At 45.9% G+C, this 19,150-nt stretch overlaps 1 long non-coding RNA gene across 7 annotated transcripts in view; it reads left to right on the top strand.

Moving 5' to 3' along the window:
- The window catches only part of LOC120103546 (uncharacterized), a 103,924-nt gene that overhangs the window by 51,902 nt on the left and 32,872 nt on the right, over window positions 1–19,150 (top strand). Inside the window, exon 3 of one of the 7 annotated variants that reach the window (XR_015622451.1) lies at window positions 97–2,428. The exons of 5 other annotated variants lie outside the window; for them this stretch is intronic. This is a non-coding gene — a long non-coding RNA (uncharacterized LOC120103546). Of the gene's footprint in view, window positions 1–96; window positions 2,429–17,193; window positions 18,177–19,150 lie in introns of those variants that run through there. One more of the 7 variants, XR_015622452.1, reaches the window with a different exon arrangement.

Below are 19,150 nucleotides of genomic sequence, written 5' to 3' on the forward strand. Positions count from 1 at the left end.
GAGAGGCTGAGACTGAGTGCTTTGGAATTCTCAAATCTCTGTATGAGAGCATTGACACCAGGCTGTTGGTCCCCACTCTGTTCCCGCAATCCACAGGTATAGAAAGGAACGCCTCCATGACAGTGTCTTCATTACGACTTAACTAGACCTTGAACCTTCGTGGGAAATTTCATCTTCTGCACCGATTTTTTTTTTCAAAAAAGAATGACATTTTCATGACTCTACACATTTGACTCTCCAAACAGTATTAGCAGAGAAATGTATCCCAATGCCAAGCTGACAAGTGTTTACCCCGTAGCCAATGAAGAAACCATGGACCAGACACATGTCACAAGAAGGTGGCCAGCTATCACTTCCTGGGAAAGCCTTCTTGTTTTCTGAAACAGTATCAGCCCTACCCCTTGTACTCAAACTTCCCTTCTTGTATAAAATAGCTGCATATTTGTCCAATTCTGTCAAGTAAAATAGCTGAAATGAGGTATAGATCTAAACATTGAATTCTCCAAAGAGGACACTCAAAAGGGTAAGAAACACTTAGAGAAGTGTTCAACATCCTTAGTCAGCAGGGAAATGCAAATCAAAACAACCGTGAGATTTCATCCCACACCCATCAGAATGGTTAAGATCAAAGGAACACATGACAGCTCATGCTGTCGAGGATGTAGAGTAAGGAACACTCATCCAATGCTCGTGGGACTGCAAACTTCTACAACTTCTATGGAAAGAAGTGTGGTGATTCCTCAGGAAGATGGGAATCCATCTACCTCAAGATCCAGTTATACCACTGTTAAGGGTGCTTCATCCTACCACAGAGACACTTGCTCAACCATGTTCACTGTCACTCTATTCATTATAGCCAGAAACTGAAAACAGCCTAGATGGCCACCAGTGGGTGAATGAATAAAGAAAATGTGGTACATTTACATAATGGAGTATTAGTCAGCTATTATGAAATTCTCAGGTAAGTGAATGGAACTAGAAAAAAAAATCCCGAGTGAGGTAAACCAGATCCAGAAAGACTAACATGGTATGTATTCACTTAGATGGGATAATAGCTGTTACGTCAATGATAACCAAGCCACAGCTGGCTGAACCACTGAGGTTAGCATTGGGTATAGAGTAAGGGGCTGGGTGGAAGAGATGTATCTCCCTATGAAAGGGAAATAGTTATAGTTGGATGGTGAGGAGGGAGATTGAAGAGAGGGACAAGGGATGGAATATGGGGTGAGACAGGTAAAATTAAGGACTGTTTGATGGGTCATATGGAAACCTATTACAGTAGAAGCTTCCTAAAATATATACATAAGTGATCTAAATAGAAGTGCCAAACAATGGGGAAGACAGAGCCCCAACTGGACATCTATTGTTACCAAATGGAGCTTCCAGTACCAGTATTGTCCTACATCTAACAGGGTTGTTGACCCAAGAGGTCCCAACAATTCAGAATGTTGACGAGACCGTAGGGTGTTCACAAACTGACAACAAGGCCCCGTTGCTGATGACAGCACCTACACAGCTTACTGAACGTGGAGAAGCTGGGGCCTACACAGAGCCTTCACCCCTGTGTACTAGAGTCTTTGGCACCGGGAGGTATTTTGTATGCTACCAATGGAGAAACGTCAACCTAGCCACAAACCCTTTAATTTACTATGGTGTCCTGCCTTCGATATGTGCTAGGGCAATAGTGGCACAAAGTCTGTGGGAATGACCAACCACTGTCTGGTTTAACTTAAGGCCCACTCTGTGAGAAGGAACTCATACCTGACACTGCTTGAGTGGCCAAGTGATCCCAGGGATCTACGGTAAAAACCAAATGCTGCTATCCTACTAAAAGAATGCAGTAATAAAATGACTATGACATTCTGCTGTGCTCGTAGATCAGTGCCTTCCTCAACCATCATCAGAGAAGCTCTCTGCTGTAGGAGGTGGGAACAAACCCAGAGACCTGCAGCCAGACAATGTCCAGAATGCCAGAGACCTGGAACACTCAACCCTCCCCTTAAGGTTCAGGGAACCCCTAAAAGAGGAGGTGGGAGGACCAGAAGAGATGGAAGGCACCAAGAAAACAAAGCCCACGAATGAAGCCATAATGCCGGAAGCAGTGGGCACTGAGCCTGCATAGGTCTGGAGTCTTAGGGTTGAAAGAAGTGGGCAGTTCCGTCCCTAACTGGAAGCCATCTCTAATTGATAACCACTTGCAAATGACAAGTTAGTTTCCTCCAAGGAGAAAGAAACCACTCTTAAGGGGAGGCTGTGTGTCCAGTAAGAAGTAGCCAACAGGAAACGAACTCAACACTATCTTGGGAGATTCCTTGCCTCAGAATGCTGTGCCAGGGCCTTTTGAAAAAAATCTTGGGTTGGGGATTTATCTCAGTGGTAGAGCGCTTGCCTACCAAGCGCAAGGCCCTGGGTTCGGTCCCCAGCTCCGAAAAATAGAAAAAAGAAAAAAAACTTATGTTATATTTTTAATTTTATTGGTTTGCTTTTCTGTTTGTTTGTTTGTTTGTTTGTTTTTTTGAGCCATCATTTCTCTGGGTAGCCCTGGCTATCCTGGGACTCACTCTATAGCCCAGGCTAGCCTTGGACTTAGAGATTCACTTGCTTCTGCCTCCCAGGTGCTGGGATTACAGATGTGTACCACCACCTCCCTGCTTTAATTCTAATTTGAATTTTACTTATAGTTTTATGCCCTTTTCCCTACAGGCCCTTTACATAGATATTGTGATTTCCAGTCTAGTGTTTTGTGGGCTTCCTGGGCGTGTGAACAAATGGACCCTGTGTCTTCCCTGCCTTCCCTTGGACTGCTTCCTTCTGTTTGTTTTGTCCTGTTCCAATGTGTTCTATCTTTTTGTTCTATCTTATTTTATTTTTTCATTATCCGTTAGAAGCCCGTTTGTTTTCTAACCAGAGACGGAAATCAGCTGACTCCAGATGGAAAGGGAGCTGGGAGAAGCTTGGAGGAGTAGAGGGAGGGGAGCCACAGTGAAGACAAAACAGAATGTGGGAACTGCCTGGAAGAAAACGTTAAGTGAAAAAATGCAAGCTCTGAAATGACGCCCGTGAGACTCAGTTTTATACAAAACAACCCCAAACAGACATCTATTAATCAAAAACAAACAAACAGAGAGTACCAAAATACAATTTGTTTTCTCTGAAAACTGGATTCCTGTTCATGCTTTCCCATTTAATTTTTTTCTCCTATCCCCCAAATTGTCTCTAGGAACTATGCTCCGCTTTTATGATCAGAATGCTTTGAACAATCAAAAACACACAAGATGCCATGTTAATTTCAGCCAAACAGCCATAATTTTTGGAATTTGTTTCATTTTCTTGAAATGAGAGGCTCTAAAAGTAGATTAGTGCCATGCTTTTGTGGTGATGCCAAATTTTTCTGAGGGGATTTTGATGAGTGGAAACGCACTAATGAGTTAGACAAACAGTCACCAGGCTGTCCCAGGCTGTCTGTCGTGCGTGCTTATTTTTAAGACCCAGTTTTGAGAATTCCCCCTCCCCATGGCAATTTCCTCCACATCCTCCAGCGAGCACCAACTCCAGTGCAGGACAGCCACCGCCACCGTGTTGTTGTTACCATTATCCGTTTCTTTCCCTTCTGAGACTGTGCCCGAGCCGAGCATGGAAACGTAAACCATTAACCTAGATGGGAGGACAGCCTTTAGCGAATAAAGGATGGATTTGGTCTTTGCAACCGCTGAATAATTTCCACATGCTCTCCCATCCCTTGTCTCCTCCTGTTGACCATACATCATCACTGTACTGCTCTTCACATATTCTGAGTGAGAACTGAGAACTGGAGGGGGATGCTTGCCCCAGTGGGCCAGCTTCGTGCGTCGTCCCGTTTTTTAACTCGACGGCTCCACTTCTGCTGAGGTCCTCTGACCTCATGAGCCTCCAAAGAGCAAAGCAGCCAGATAGTGCAGGATGCTGAGGAGAAGGGCTTTTGTTTCTTGTGTGGTAGCCCAGATAGATGGGTGGCTGGGCCACAAGTTAAGGACTTTGCTAGCAAACAACTGGTGCTGTGAGGGGATTCCTGACCAGATGGCTGGAGCACAGGACTCCTTCTGTTAACTGCAAATTCCATTCCTATGCTGTAGCTCCGATTACTATGACTCGGGTCACACTCCGGCCGCGCCCTGCCACCACGCTCACGATTCCTGTTGGAATTGGTGGGAGCTGTGTGTTCACAAGCTGAGGACAGCATGGTTTCCTTGGAGGAAGAGGGGACAGAGGAAGAGGGGGAGGGAGAAGGAGGGAAGAGATTGAGAAATGACGAATATTAGTTTTCCCAGGAGAGAGGACTTAGATGTGTCTGTGCACACTGGGACGGCCTTTTCTTTGCCGTTATGAATTGCTCCACTAATAGAAAGAATTAACAAGTACTCTATCTGTCTCAAATCCCATTTAATATTCATGACCAAAATAAACTGAGCTTTTGCCCTAATCTGGCTAGCTGAATGCTATTTTTCAGCCCCAGGGCGAGGATCATTTCAGTGGAATTTCTTCCGGGTATTTAGAGAGAAGGGAGTGGCGGGAGCGGTAGTTGGGGGCGGGGCAGAAAAATGGAAAGTCCTTTTCTGTCTTCCAAGGAGAGTACTGAACACAGCTGGCCCCTAGACCTGATTCTTTTTGTGGCAAATGGGCTCATCCTGGTTTTCTGAAGTGTGTACCTCCCAAGAGCCATTCAAGGTCACCGTGACTGGCCTTCTCTGGAGTGGGTAAACTGGCCTTACTCCTCCTGGGTAAATCTCAAATTCTATTTCTCTTTTTGCTCTTTTGTCTCACAGACAGAGCCCCGGGTGTGTTTTCTATTTGTGTGGAGCTCTTCCAGGAAAGGGAGCAGAGTATTCAGCCTGATGGTGGAGCAAAACCAGGCTCACCATAGATGTCTTCTTACCAGCACTTCTGGACAGTGCAGGGCCTCCTGTGTCCCAGGAGTGCCACACCTTCCAACCTGAACTCCATTTCCTAATTAGTATACCGTCACAACACGTTTTCTTATAGGGAAATCACTGGACTTAATTTTAAAAATGTTTTCAGATTTTGGGGATAACCCTTCACCCTGTCACATCCTCTTCCCTTCCTCCCACCCCCTCCCCACAGCACCTAATCTTTTCCTAGGTCCCTTTGTAACTTCGCCTTGGGGAACACTGACTGGTTCTAACAGCGGCCATTTGTGTGGGCATGTGTGTGAAGCTATCTATTCAAACACGAGTAACTTTCTAGATGCTACATCACTGGAAACAATGACTTCTCCAGCATCCCTCTGTGGCCATGGGCTCTCCTGGGTGGGGCAGTGCCCCATGGCTCCTCCCCTGGTTATGACTGAGCGTTTACTGGCTGTCTTGTGTGGGCCCCAGGCCATCTGTGCCTCACTGTAGTGAGTTCATGTTTGCCATAGCCATACCCTGCCCATAAGGCAGCCTCCTCCCTGTCACTTGGCATCTTTTGGTCTCCTCTTCTTTGATATTCCATGAGCCCTGGGGGGATTAATGTGAGTATGCCATTTAATGCTGGGCACCCAACAGTCATTTGTTCTTATAACATGGGCATAACAAGGATATGGGTATAAACGAATGTTTAAGAAGTAGTTTGATGTGTCTTTAGAGCCAAACGAAGTAGGTTCACTCTTAGCGCCTGTGTCCTCACAAGTATGAACCTTTGACAAGATTCATGGTACTGGCATGAACTCCCTCCTATGGAGATGGGTCTCAGATCTAATCACAGATCAGTTGCTTAACCCCATAATAGCCATGCCACAGTTGTACCAGTAAGCACCTCCTGCCTGGCACATTAGTGTACTATGCAAACTCTAAAACTAGGGAAGACCAATTGCTGACTTTCCCAGGTACATGCACGGCAATCTCTGGCACCGTGAAGGCCAGTCAATAGGGGGAATGCTTTGGGTCAAGTTCAACACAATTTATATGTATTCTGCAACCAAAGTGTGAAGTGGAAACTCAAAGGTTCTTTGGAGAGCCAGTTGCGTTGGATGGTGTTTTGCTGAGGCAAACACATGAAGGAACATTTTGTTAAAGTGGACACAGGTGTGAAAGGCTAAGGCAGACTCGTGAAGAAACCTTTTGCTGAAGCAGTCACAGGAGAGAGGATGTTCTGCGAGAGCAAGCAGGTGAAAGGACACGTGGTGAAAGATTCTTTGCTAACAACCTGCATATATTGGTCAGCCTTACACTGTGTGGTTGGGCTACGTTTGTCCATATTCCATAGAGACAAACACACCAAAACAAAACAAAACAAAACCCAACCCTGGTGGTGTGCTGCAGTTTCTTGCTGCTTCCTCAGACTCGGCTGATTGGATGCACTGCTGAGGAAAGACCTGTGCTGAGGCAAGGCACGTGGAGGGCACATGATGTTCGGAGGACTTCATGAAGTGACAGAGACTGAGGTTGGCGCTTGTGGGTCTCAAATCTTTGCTGACCTTCGACTCCCTGAGAGAGGCACAGCTGAGACTCCTCCTGGTGTCCCTCTGGGTCCCTCCTGCTGACCTGAGCTGAGGCTGAGGCCCGGCTGTTTCTGCTAAGTTTTGTCATCGCTGTTGCTAGCCGGACTGTACCAAACTGGACTGCTGGTGTATCCATGAAATGTTTGCAAGTGGATCAAACTGCCACGGCTGGCCTGTGAACTGAACTGCCTATTTCCAGACAACACAGACAGGAGTTACTCCAAAGAACCTTTCTAAACAGACCTACTTCTCCCATATCCTTTCTTTCTCACTACGTTTGGTGGGTGGTGGGATAAAAGGGAGGTTAAAGCATTTAAGAACTACACAATGAAAGGCTGACCAATATATGCATGTTGTTAGCAGAGAATCATTAAAAATAGGCTTTGCAAAAATTAAAATGACAAAGGTATGTCTTATCTTCAATGGTAGGGTCTTACCATCCAGTTCTTGTGGACATCTAAGGGCAATAGCCCTAACTTGGATAGTTGGGAGGATCTCTGGGGCCTCATTAGCCACAGCTGGGTGTCCCACTCTTGTCACTGAGACTTTCATTGTATAACCCATGGCTTTTGAGTTCAGCTTTATCCACCCATGTGCCTTAGCTAACTTTAACTATTTAATTTGATACAATCTAGAGTCACTGATTAGTAAGTTTCACCCTAGATCCTGCTGACCTGTGGGCTTGTCTATGGGGTATTTTCTTGATACCCCATAGGCAAATACATCCTAATTAATGTGGGAGAACAGAGACCACCGTGGGCCATACTATCCATGGGCAAGTGGTCCAGTACTGTACAAGGGAAGTAGCTGGGTGCTGGAGAGATGGCTCAGTGGTTAAGAGCACCGACTGCTCTTCCAGAGGTCCTGGGTTCAAATCCCAGCAACCACATGGTGGCTCACAACCATCTGTCATGGGATCTGATGCCCTCTTCTGGTGTGTCTGAAGACAGCAACAGTGTACTCCTATGTAATAAATAAATAAATCTTTTTAAAAAAGGAAAGTAGCTAAGCATGAACCTATGAGCCAGCTACCAGGCAGTGCCTTCCCACCTCCAGTTCTTCCTGTGCCACCTCAGTTGTGAAGCTCCTTGGTCAGAGGTGACATTGTGTGGGAGAGCAGGCAGACCTACCTTTAAGTTCCCTATGCTTGTTTCTGTCTTGGCTCTGAGAGCTACAAACTTTCCTCTTAAGACACTTCATTGTATACCATAGATTTTTATGTATTGCCCTTACTTTCCTTGTGTGCTCAGATTTACACTGTTTCCTTCTTGGTTTCTTCAGTGTTCAGTTCACAGTCCCACAATTCAACAGTGTGCTATTCAATGTGCTTGTGTTTGTGTGCTTGTGTAGTTTCTCTTGCTATTGATGTCAAGCTTTGTTGCATTGCGGTCAAATGAACGGCGAGACGTTATTTCAATTTTCTTATATTTGTTGAGGACTGCTTTGTTATGATTTATTATCTAGTTTGGATAAAGTTCCACGAGCTGCTGAGACAAGTGTGTATTGTTTGGTGTTTGAGAGGGGTGCTCTGTAGACGTCCCCTAGGTCTGTTTGTTTTATGGTGTCATCCAATGTTTATTTTTTTATCCAGATGACTTGTCTGGTCCTTAGGAGTGAGGTATTGGAAATCACCCAATATTACTGTGCTTGGGTTAATCTGTGTCTTAACGTCTAGGAATATTTGTTTTATGAATCTAGGTGCACCTGTGTTTGGTGTCCATACACTTAAAGTTGTAATCTTGATGGATTGCTCCCTGAGTGTGACGCAACCTTCTTTCTCTCTTTTGACTAATTTTTGGTTGAAGTCCATTATGCCAGACATTAGAAGAGCTATGCCGGCTTGTTTCCTACTTCCATTTGCTTGGAATACCTTTTCCCATCCGAGGTAGTATCTATCTTTGATGATTAGGGATGTTTCTTGGAGGCAGCAAAAAATACGGTCATGTTTTCCAATCCAACCTCTAGTCTGTCTTCTTATTGGAAAGTTGAGACCATCAATATCCAAAGTTATTATAGAAAGAAGTGTATTAGCTCATGCTCTATTGTTAATTTTGTGGTGTCTCCTAATATGTCTTTTGATTAGCTCTCCTGGTAGTCAATTTCCCCTGTAGCCTCTCAACCATGCTCATCTTTCTCTTCAATCTGAAATATCCTTCCCAATATCATCTATAAAGCTGGATCTGGAGTCATCAGTAGGCTGGGTGTTTTGGTAGGTTTGGTTTTTGAGGTTATTTTTTATCATGAAAAGTTTTTATTGTTCTTCAGGTTACGATAGACATTTTTAGGTATAGTGGCCTGAGTTGGCACTTGGGACCTTTCAGAACTTGGAATACACCTTGCTAACTCCATCTGGATTTCAAAGTTTCGATCAGATAATCATGTGTCTTCATGATTGGTATTCCTTTATATGATGAGAATTGGCCTCTCTCTTTACAGCTTAAACTTTCTGTATTCTGTGTCGTTAGATTTTTTTTTAGCCATAATATATGACACAAGGCGCTTTCTTCCTGTTTCTGTCTGTTTGTTGTTCTGTATGCCTCTTGTATTGAACTGGCACCTTGTCTTTAGCTTTAGGACATTTTCTTCTGTGACGCAATTATTCCTTTACTGAATGATCCAGTTACCCTGCCTTTTCTTCAAGCCGTGATATTCTTTTCTCTGCGTGATCCATTCTGAAACCGTCTCTCTTTGATGGTGAATTTTAATCGGCTTACTGACGTTTTCATTTCCAGCATCATTTCAGTCTGGCTTTTCTTCCTCAACTTTGTCTCTTAATTAAATTCTAATTCCGCACCTTGAGTTATCTGTTTTATTTCATCGTACTGTTTTGTTGTTGTTGTTATTGTTGTCCTTTTGAGTTCTTCATAATCCTTCTTTCAAATCTTCACATAGAAGTTCTACGTTGTTCTCACTGGGAACCATATCTGTGAGACTGATGGTTTTTGGAGGAGATATTTTTTTAATGTTGGGTTTTTTTGTTTTTGTTTTATGCACTTGGACTTGCACATCTGGAGTTAAGTGAACTTTACTCTGCTTTTCCTTTATACTTTTGTTCAAGTCACCTTTCTTCTTTGTGTAGGAGCACTTCGACGTTCAGGAGTGGTCTAACCTTTGGTAGGGTTGAGGTGTTATTTTCCTCTGTAAAAAGTGTCGCAAGCTCTTTCCCTCGTCTTCCCCTGAGAGCCTACAACTGTCTGGAATAGGACTCATTATCTAGGGATCAATAGATCTCTGCTGGTTCCTTGCTCTGAACGGGATGTCTCCACCTGCCTGAGTGGCATCTGCTAGCTTCAGTCTACTCTCAACGTTTGCCCTCTATCATGGATCCCACACACATGGCTGCCTTTCCTGGTTCAGATCCAGCTCACCCCACACTCCCAGTCTCCACTATAAGCTGTAAGTCCACGCATACCTGAAGACTCTACCGTGGGCCAGGTCTGCCCCACTTCCACAGCCTCTACCCTGTTTCATGGGAGGACGCACTAGGACGCACTCGCCTTGATTCTTTTGCTTTCTCATATCCATTCTACTGTCAAGTTCTAATCACAGTTACTCTGGGATTGGTTGCACTTTAACTGGATTTATAGACTCTTGTGGAGAGTTATCTGCTATAGAGTCCTGAAACCTTCCTTCCTACACTGGTTTCTCTTTTCTTACTTTGTCTTCTTTCAAAGGCAGAGGCAGGAGGATCTCTGAGTTCAAGGCTATCTTGGTCTACAGAGTGATTTCCAGGACAGCCAGGGCTGCACAGAGAAACTCTGCCTTAAAACCAAAACCAGAAGAAACCAAAACAACCCCCAAAACAACAACCAACCAAAAAAGAACACAGATTGTGCAGACAGAGACACTTCTAGGTCCAAATTTTCATCTGGCATTTTAAGTACTAACCAGGGCAGATTATTTATGCTTCCTACATCCCAATGCTATCAATCTAACTATTATTTCATTATAAACTGTAATTTGTTTCTTCTGTTTGAGAGATTTGTTTTGCTTTGACATAAGTTCTCACTATTTATCTCAAGTTGGCCTTAAACGTTTCTCCCTGCCTCTTCCGGCCCTCCGATTTGTGCCTGGCTCGCTTTTGCTATTCCGGACTATTACACAGGGGGTCCGGGCGTAGGTTTGTTGTTGTTTGGCCTCGTTAGCATCTGGGTATTTGCTTTCATCTTGAGAAATTGTACATCATTCAGTTCTGGGGGAGAATCCTAACTAATGTCTTTTCAAAAGTTAACTTACCCTATTCCCTCATTTTACTATTTCTGAAAATCAATTGTGGACCTTCAGCCTCTGTCCTCCTAACTCAGGCAATTTCACATCTTCCCATCTGTGCAGGTCAGCCTTCTCTCAACAAGTATCCAGAGGTAATCAACTGAAAAAGAGGCTTTGTTTTGGCTTATGGCCTTGGAGGTTTCAGGCCACAGCATAGGTATGCTTTGTCGCTTTTGGCCCGTGGGAGACAGAAGCATCTTGTGGTCGTCAGGAGGCATGAGAGCAGCCAGCAGAGGCTGGGGTCCCAGCCCCATCTGAGGCGGCTCCTGCACTTTCTATGACTTCTTTCCAGCCGGCTCTAACTCCTGAACGTTCCAGTAAGACTAAGGAAAAACTGTTCGGCAATTGGACATAATTTTAATCTCTTTGCTGTATTTTGCATAATTGCTTCAGATTTAACTGTTATTAACAGTTAATTATGAATGCTGTGAAATCTGCCACAAACTTTTGAACTCCTTATTCTAAGCACTTTTTTAAAAATTTATAAATGTCTATTTTTTTTAAAATAAAAGTATCTGTGCCTTTTTGTACTGTTAACTTACCTTTAAAAATACTTTAGTCATGTTTTTAAAAACTGGAACTTTCCTTTTCATAGAGTCCACTGGAAGAGGGCAAATTGGCGGTAGGTAGAGAATCACGTGCAGGTCAAGTCAGTGTGCCACATGAGATAAGAGGAAGGAGTAGCTCCCATGTTCAGATGATGGAGGATGAAGTTTTTATAGTAATGCTATAGCTCACAGGGAAGGAAGGTGGTCCTGATCCACTGACTTACATTCCTTGGATGTTAGCATGAACCATCTTGAATGTAACTTCCAGTCCTGCTCCAGGGTTAGGGTCACATGCAGGGCCCTGGGCTGCCTGCCATGCTGTGGTGTCACCTCAGCTTGGTCGGTCCCAGCCTGGCATGGACTTGTCTCCAATATGATCCCCAGAGCAGTCCGGGGACCCAAAATATATATAGATGAGCTTCTGAGGTGAAAAATAAAAATGTTTGCCATCAAGCCTCAGAAACTGAATTTGATCCTCAGGTTCTGCATAGTGGATGCAGAGCAAAGACTCATATCATTGCAAGTTGTCCTCTGGCCATTGCAGGAGCACCCTGGTACTGTGGGGGAGCAGGCAGAAACCCAGTCTGCCCCTGGAATTCTGCAGCCTCTGGCACCTCCAGCACCACCAGTGTCAGGGTAGCCGGGATCACAGTCTGTCTGGGGAAGCCACGGTGGGAACTTGAGCATTGGAACGTGGAGTCAGGAGCGTCAGGATGCAGAGGCCATGGAGGAGTGCTGATCACTGGCTTCTAGGTTTTTTCCAGTTTGTTTGTTTGCTTTTGTTTTTGAGATAGGTTTTTCTATGTGTAACAAAGCCCTGGCTGTCCTGGAACTTGCTTTGCAGACCAAGCTGCCCTCAAACTCACAATCAGCCTGCCTCTGCCTCCACCTCCCGAGTGCTGGGATCAAAGCCACCACACCCAGAACTCACTGACTTCTTAGTCATTATGAAAATACCAACACCTGTGGCATCTGTTGACATTCCCTCTCAGAAATGAGCTCACTTCTCTGGTGAGCTGTAATGCTTCGTTTTGAGTTCACAATAAGCAGGGTTTCTTTTCTTTTTAATGGGGGGGAGGTTCATGTGCTGCTTCCACAGAGACAATTTGTGAGTTCGGGAAAGTTAAATATTCCTTGCAATAAGAAACTAGTTACAATGGAGAGAACAGAGCTATGGAAAACGGAGAAGCAAATTCCAAGTGAGACCAGGTAAGATGGACGGAGAGGGCCCTGGAGAAGGTGAGAAGCTGAAGGATGACCAGTCTGGGTATAACGTCGTCATTTTAAAAAGTCCATACTGAAAGGAGGGCGAAACTGGGGTGAAAATGGATGTTTTGAGCAGAGTTACAGAGAGTTCTTAAATGACCTCATGCCAGCACAGCAAGAGACAAGCTTGTCCTTAGATGCAAGGTGGCCAGACAGACATTTAAGGAGGATAACGGTGTCAGAAGGGATCTAGGGTAGTGGAAAATTACAAGAACAATTGTCAGTAAGAAAAGCAAAGCCAGGGTAATAGAAAAACAGATGTGTGGGTGCAATCTGTGTGCTATGGTGACCTACCTGTCTCAGATGCCTTGGCGGTAAGGTCAGAGAAGAAGGAGGGTATCCCAAATTGAGAACGGCTTAGAGTCTAGCCACAGGGGGCAGATTGGGTGTAAGCAATGTCAAGTCTTGGGGAGAAGGGGGGGAAATCACTTTCAAATAAATTCTGATAAATTCCAATGAAACAAGAGAGTGACTTAGAATAAGGAGACAAGAATCTAGAAAATAGTCAGTAAAGACTGGATTAATGAGAGGTTGGCAGGACAAGAGAGTTAGTGGTCTTTGGCTTGAGGCATGAGTACCTCTCAATTCCTCTCCTCTTACAAAATGTGAGAATAACCAGGCTTGCAGGGCTATTAACCCTCGTTAAAAACAAAGCCCACTGGCAGAGAAGACAGCTCTCTCTGTGCAGAGCTTGCCTTGCAAGTACAAGGTCTTGGTTCGAAATGTACTTCAGATGATGCAGCAACTCCCTGTGAGCTGTCCACCCTTCTCTCCCTCAGCCATGACGAACATTTTCCTTGGTAAGCCAATCTCGGCCTCAGCAGAACTACGACTGTCATTAGTGTGGCTTGGCTGTGCTCCTTCCAGCTAAGCCCGAACCCTGCTTGCCTTTCCATAAGACACGGTGACTGGCACGGCACTTCAACACAGCACAGCGGCTTTGTGGGCCCTGTCAGCATTTCTTTCCCTTGCCTCCATGCTCTCTGTTGATTGGAGTTGGGAACAGAACTCTGTGGTCGAGTCAACCCCGACTGAGATGCGGGAAGTCAGAACAGCTCTTAATCTCTCTCCTGGGCCTCTGGGATCCTCACATCCAGAGCTCTGAGGGCGTCACTCAGCAAGGCTGATAGGGTGGGGTGAGGCCTAATTCGTCTCTCTCCGATCTTGCAGCCCGCTTGGCAGTGGAGAGAAAGTCAGTTTGCCGTGCCATGTCATTGGGACTTGCTTTGGCTCCTACATACTGTCACAAACACTGGAACGGCAATGAGTGATTGCATTAGCTCTCAGGAAAGTGTTTATTTGCGACTGGCCTACTTAGAAAACTGGAGTGGAAAAGGGAACATTTTGATGTAAAAAAGAAACACAAGATGTTGGCAGGTAGCAAGAGCGGCCCACACTCCAAGACTGAGCGGATGGGCCAGCCCAATCTGCAGCGTCACGGGATGTCCTCCTGGCTCTGCCTGGTGTCTCTCATTCTCAGTGACATTTCTAAAAAGCATAAGCCATAAGGGCATCTGAGGAGGGCTTTGTGTGTCTGTGGGAATATGAGAGGTGGGAGCCCTTTTGGGTGAGGGAGGATTTGCAGGGGCTAGAGATGGGAAGGGAGTGGACTGGATGTTGCAGCAGGACGCAGCAAGGACGGACCACTGCTATGGAGTCCAAGTCTTTTCAGAAGAAAGGTGTGGGTGTGGGGAGTGGGGTGTGGGTGTGGGTGTGGGTGTGGGGTATGGGGATACGGGGGTTGGGGAGTTGGCCTGTAAGGCACAGCTGCTGTGCAGGAGTGGGAAACTGCTGAAAGTCTGTAGGTGTGAAACTGCACATCTCTTTCATCCCCCTTTAAGTTTGCTGTTAAGAACCTGTACAGTTAACAAACTCTTCCCCATTCCACTCCAAAAGGGCCAAATCCTTCCCTTTTATTGGACCCCGTAATGCTACTGGACACTGTCCAGGGTCCTTGTGGATGAGGAAGTTGTAGCCTGCCTATCCCCCAATTTAACACCCACCCCTCATTGACTGCCTTAGGTTTCCAGGTAAGTCGTGGGTCCATCGTTGTGTGTGTACACTGTACACAGACATTGATAATAAGGGCTGTTTTGACTCTGGAGTCCTTTGGGGAGCAGTCTTAATTGTTCAGTGCTATAGCTGATGAGGAAAATATTAACTTTCCCACATCCGCAAGTTCATGCAATGTTTACATCTCTGCAGAATAGGCGCTACTGTCATTCCACAGAGGAGTAGGTTGATGCTTAGAGGTAAGGTAACCCTTCTGGGTTTGGTAAGTAACTGAGAAAGGATCCTCGCCTCTGTCCAGTGCCTAGCCATCATGAAAGAGAATCTCAGCTTAGGGTCCATGCCCTGGCTACCCCTATTCCATGTGAGCACATGTGTCTACGTAAAGAAGAATCATGGCACTATCAGTGTGAGAAAGGCCTGTAGTACCATAAGCTACGAGCACCACTCTCAAATCAGCTCAGTGGGCGGCCTCTGGCATTGGTCAGTGTCCACATGAGCCAGGACTCATGCTCTGCGTCTCTGCCACTCTCAGCTTCCTCTAATATCCTAGTTGTCCTCAGAGCAACATTCAGGTCCTTGAGGACTTGGCTTCCACACTTCCTCTGCCTCCAGGAGATGGAGGAGACCCTAACCTTCTACTCAAACACTCTTCAGCAAGCCCGGACTGCCGTGTAACACCCATGTCCTCTTACCACATGGCCAAAGGGAGGGCATGTCTTTCTCCTCCAGCCAACGAAACTTGGGGGCTCAATCCTGAGGACCAACTAAGGTGTGACTGGTGTGTCCAGTTACTGTGGCTGAGAGATACCGTACACTGATTGGCTACAGCATACGTTCCCTGCCCATTTCTGGCTTATTCAGAGTCTTAAAGTGGGTAAGAGTATACTTAGTAACTTCAGCCATTCACAACCCACCATGGTGACCTTGAGATAAAGGTCATTTTTTTATCAAAATAACGATTTCAAAATGGTCAGAGGAGAGGTGAAAAGAATGAACTATTCAGGTACTTAGCATTCCCTGGATATCTCAGAGGAAATCTTAGATCAAACTGTCTCATTGAGATGAGACAAGGCAAATTCAGCTCAAGTAGGAAGTTTTTGGCGCTTCATTTTCCCCATTTGAGGAGTGTGGCACACTGGCCTTTTTGGCATCCCTAGTTATATTTGCAGGACACGATGCCCTGGCCCAGGAGGAGAGCTTTCCTACTGATAGTGTTGTAACTAAAATCCCTGTTTTGAGTAGCCCTGCCATAGCATTACACTGCCTTGACTCACTTTCCAAGAGTGTTGAGTCTCTGACTCCAGGGGTGGGTGGGAGTAGATGAAGGACATTTGGAAACGAGAGTGTGAAGGAAGACAGACATCTCTAATGAGAAACTGTACAGAGCGATGGCTGCCTGTGTCTGAAAATATAATTATCCCCCTTTGTTTGCTTGATAGAGTTTTTGATAGATAGGATCTTGACAGCTCTGTTATGAAATGTTAAAATGTAATTTAGGTTAAAAAAAACCTTAATTATCTTAAATTATAGTCTGAAGACCAGCTCAGGGCTTTGATCCTTTCATGTGTGGGACATAGCAGGGGCTGCAGGTGCAGCCCATCCAGGTTCTTTGCTCGCATAAAAGAAAACACACAGTTCACTGGTGCTCTGTCCACTGCTGGGGGATGGGGGGTGCATAGAGAGAGACACCTGCAGGATTTACCTCCTGCCCTAAAAGAGCAGAGGGGCATTGTGGGTATTTTCATTCATTGGGGAATAAAACTCAAGCTCCTAAGTGCAGCATTCAGGCTCTTGAAGACCTAGCCTTCAACAACCTCCATCTCAGGCAGATGGCGGTGCAGAGTAGATAGCCTAGGCTTCAGGGCTAGGTAGCAGACCCAAGTCCTTCCCCGACGTCCTGCTGAGGAACTAGACTTGCTATTGGAGTTCTCTGGGCCTCAGCTTGTTCAGGTTATCACAAAAGCTGAGCACACATAGGACTGTTAGTGTGTTCAAAGCCCACCATTGCTTCTAGAGAGTTCAGTTCTTCCCGGTCTCCACCTGCTCTGCCTTCCTCTGCTCTCCCCTCTACCTAGTTCTTTTTATCCAACAAGCCTCTCTACCTTCCTCCCTCCCTCCCTCCATCCCTCCCTCTCTCCTCCCTTCCTATTGATAGCAAACCTTCCTTAGACACAGGCTGCATGACTTCCCTTCCCTCTTCACGGCCTAGCCCCAGAAGAGTGAGTGTAACTTGTGCTCAGTAAACCTTCATGAAGAAACGAGTTCACCACCACCCCACCCGCCATCCATTTGGCTCTAGCAGCTATCAATAAAGCAAGGAGAATATCAGTAATGAACCAGAAAGAGAGGGGTTTGGGGGAAGCAAGTCAGGGTGTTCAGGTTTGCCCCAGAGTCAGACATTCTGGGATTGAAGTTGATTAAATGAGGGCCTCAGGCCAGTAGCCACACTCTATCTCGGTTTCCTGGTTAAAATTGTTAAAATGTGACAATAGCACTTTCCTCAAAGGCTTATTGTGAGGACCAAAGTGCAATTGCATATATAAAGTTACTTAGGCGAGAATATGGAGCCCTATTTGACTCTTATAGTGCCCGCCGAAGGACTTTCTATCATTTTCTCAGTCATAGATGGAGGAAAGGGAAGCCCAAGCCGGAAGAGAGCTGTCCAGATGACGACTATGACTATGACAACGACTATGACGACGACGACGACAGCAACGATGACGCTAGAAAGCGATGCAGTCAGATTCTCAGCATCCTGGTCTCATCCAGACCGCAGGCTTGGCTGCCCCCTTTCCCAGGCTGCTTGCGCCCCAGGAATGAGTGGGCCCAGCAGTCCATGACCCCCACAAGGCTGATGCTTATGGGTGCTCTTCTGTTCTGACCTCTCACTGAATGGGGATCAAGTTTAATGCAGTTTGGTGGTAAAGGCTTGCAGTGATCGTTTCAGAGGGAGACTCATGATTTTAAAAGGACTTAGCAAGTTCCAAGAGTACAGGAAGATGATTCTCCTAAGGCTTGGGGGAGTTGAAAGAGAATTTCATACTAGCTGAACAGCTTGATGCACAATCCTCCCCTTAGGGCCTGTGAGGGTCCAGTGTGGAGGCCCGGATATGAAAATGGGTGGACACGTTTCCCGTTCTTTCACCCATGGGTGTGTTTATGCTCAGTCTTTGGAGAGGAGCTTCCTGTTCTTCCATTCCGCCGGGCTCAGGCTCCCAGCACACCTGCAAGTGAGCAGAAGGTGTTTCCTCCCCCACACACCCCCACAGGCTTACTGTGAGCCCCGGGGTGGAAGCAAGGTCCTCAGGGAAGAAGAGCAAACAGCAAATTGTATTTTTCTTCAAGGCACCTTGAACGTCACTTGATTGTCTCAGAAGAAACTCAAGCAGTTCCCTGGGATAGCTCTCCTGCCAGAAAGCTCTCGGGAGCCTTCAGCCCTCAGTTAGGGGCATCTCAGGAGAGTGTGCTTCTCTCATTTTATTTAAACACTTCCTGAGGTAGAGTCTGATTATGTATAGATGATCATTTGTACAAGATCCTGCACTGTGGAGCCTGGTTGTTTAATATTTTCTTTGAGGAAAATATATTTTAACATTTCCCCCAAACTTTGCTAATAGTTGCTTTTCATAAAAAGTTTGCGTGTGTGAGCAAGATGGGCATGCAAATGGCTGCAGAGGTGAGTGTGGAAAACCACTTGGCCTTGGCTCTCAGTATAAAGCACGCTAGGACACACAGTCACTTAACCCGCTTGTCAGAGAGATGCCGCGCTGGCCTCTGCCCTGCCTGTTCCCTTCCTTTCCCACATGTGGCACAGTAAATTGGAGGGTTTGCTGAGATGTTAGCCTGGAGAAGCCAGATCCCTGTAATGCTTGCTACCCCTGAAGCCTTTGAAAAAATCAGACATTCGAGGACTTGAAAAACTGAACAAGGAAAGCTGAGCTAAAGAAAGGCTGGAACAAGACGCAACAAGCCTCCGACAAATTATTCATAATTCCATTCTGATTCATAGCAGGAGTCAAAATAGCCTGCAAGCCCCAGGCTGCAGCTGGTGGAGAGACGCTTCGCTGTGTTTGTTCAGTTCCTCCAATGAGGGCAGGCCAAGTGGAGGCCTGGGGAAGGGAGATCCCTGAAGATAAAAATGAGTCTTCAAGGCCAAATGGTCTTTTGGCTGAAGGTTCCAGATATTTGGTAACCAGATTTGGACTCTAACCAAGGAAGAGGTGGAGGAAAATCTCAGCCACTGTTGCTAGATAGACCTCCCTGGAAGGAGGGAGGGGTGCCCCTTCTCTGCCTTCATCCCACCCTTTCCAGATTATATCTGGAAAATGAGGTCCCCGTGGCCCAGCATTTTTGCCAGGTCACACCCCAGACCCAGGAGCCAGCCAATTTGCTATTCAAGAAAAGACCCCTGACTCTCTGTATCAAATGTTTAACTCCCCTGCTGAAGCCTCACGGAAAAATACTTTTGGGGATACTAGCATGGCCTTGTATTTCTCTACTAAGAGAAGGGCCTGTTCCAGTCCTGATAGGTAAGCAAACTTCGAGGCACGCAGAGGTGCAGTGGTTTGAAACATGG

Source organism: Rattus norvegicus, chromosome 6 (assembly GCF_021556685.1).
Source record: "Rattus norvegicus strain SHRSP/BbbUtx chromosome 6, alternate assembly SHRSP_T2T, whole genome shotgun sequence".
Classification (NCBI taxonomy): Eukaryota; Metazoa; Chordata; class Mammalia; order Rodentia; family Muridae; genus Rattus; species Rattus norvegicus.